We start from the raw sequence: 1,787 nt of genomic DNA on the forward strand, positions 1-1,787 counted from the left end.
TTTACTTATGATATCACTCTTTATGTTTAAATCATTTCTCCATTTCGACCTTAACTTGGTAAGATGTTAGTCTAGGACTAATTTCTGCCAAACAGTTTTCCAGTTTTCCCAATAATTTTTGTAAAATAGTGAATTCTTACCCCCAAAGCATTTATCAAACACTAGATTACTATGGTCATTTACTATTGTGTATTGTGTACCTAACATATTCCACTTATCCACCACTTTATTCTTAACCAGTACCAGATTGTTTTAATGATTAATGCTTTGTAATATAGTTTGAAATCTAGAACTGCTAGACTATCTTCCTTCACATTTATTTTTCACTGATTCTCTTGATATCCTTAACCTTTTGTTTTCCAGATAAATTTTGTTATTAATTTTTCTAGCTCTATCAAATAATTCTTTGGTACTTTGGTTTGGAACTGAATAAGTAAATTAACTTAAGTAGAATTGTCATTTGTATTATATTGATTCAGCTTGCCCACAAGTAATTAATATTCCTCTAGTTTTTTAGATTTGAGTGAAAAGTATTTTCTAATTGTGTTCATACAATCCCTTAATTTATATTGACAGGTAGATTCCCAAGTATTTTATATTATTTGTAGTTATTTTATTTTTACTTTTACATTTATTTTTTCTCAACTACATGAGAAAACAATTTTTAACACTGTTTTTAAAATTTTGAGTTCCAAATTCTTTTCCCTTCCCTTTCCTCCCTTCTTTAGAAGGCAAGCAATTTGATATAGATTATTTTGCAGTTATGCAAAATATATTTCCACATTAGTCATGTTACAAAAGAGCACAGACAAAAAAAGATAAAGTTTCAATTTGCATTCAGACTCTATTAATTCTTTTTTCTGGAAGTGGATAGTTTTTCATCAGAAGTCCTTCAGAATTGTCTTGGATCATTGTATTGCTGAGAATAGCTCACAGTACATTATTGTACAATGTTATTAATACTGTGTACAATACTCTCCTCCTGCTCACTTCATTTTGTATCAGGTTAAATAATTCTTCCCAGGCTTTCCTGAGACTGTCCTGCTTATCATTTCTTATGGCCCAATAGTATTACATCACAATCACATACTATGACTGGTTCAGTCATCTCCCAATTGATCGGTACCCCTTCAATTACCAATTCTTTGCCTGCCACAAAAAAGAACTGCTATACATATTTTTGTACATATAGGTCCTTTTCCTTTTTATTTTATTTCTATGGGATACAGACTTGGCAGTGGTATTGAGGGGTCATATGCAATACTTTTTGTGTGAACTTGTATGTCATCCTTTCACAGGGACCATGCTAATCTTCTCTGCACCAATTTTAATGTGTGCAAGAGCTCACAGAGACCAGAAGAATCCATTCATGGACACTCTCAAAATCTCTCTGAAGAATTTTAGCATCAGTTGTGAGACAATGAAGACACTACTAGCACAGAATTGCCTAGCATGGCATGCCCACATCCACAAAGGCACTGTATTCCATGAGCAAAGCAGAATCACAGTAGCAACAAAGGAAAAATGAGCTTCACAAATCTAGAAACAACTCCATCCAAAATTTTTAACAGAGTACATGTGCATGACCTGTGGTAGAGCCTTCTGAATTCATACTGGACTGATCAGCCACAGCCAAACACTGTAACCTGACCACAACATTGTGATGTTATCAGTCCTCTTCAAAAACAGAGGACAAACAATAGCATTGCTGGGTCAAAGTGTATACAAACTTTTATAGCCCTTTGGGCATAGTTCCAAATGTATGAAGCTTTTTAAAAGGAATTTCT

At 33.3% G+C, this 1,787-nt stretch overlaps 1 pseudogene; it reads right to left on the reverse strand.

Moving 5' to 3' along the window:
* Window positions 1–1,251: 1,251 nt before the first annotated feature.
* LOC122737735 lies at window positions 1,252–1,348 on the reverse strand (annotated as a pseudogene).
* Window positions 1,349–1,787: the final 439 nt, after the last annotated feature.

The sequence above is a fragment of the Dromiciops gliroides genome, chromosome 1 (assembly GCF_019393635.1).
Source record: "Dromiciops gliroides isolate mDroGli1 chromosome 1, mDroGli1.pri, whole genome shotgun sequence".
Taxonomy (NCBI): Eukaryota; Metazoa; Chordata; class Mammalia; order Microbiotheria; family Microbiotheriidae; genus Dromiciops; species Dromiciops gliroides.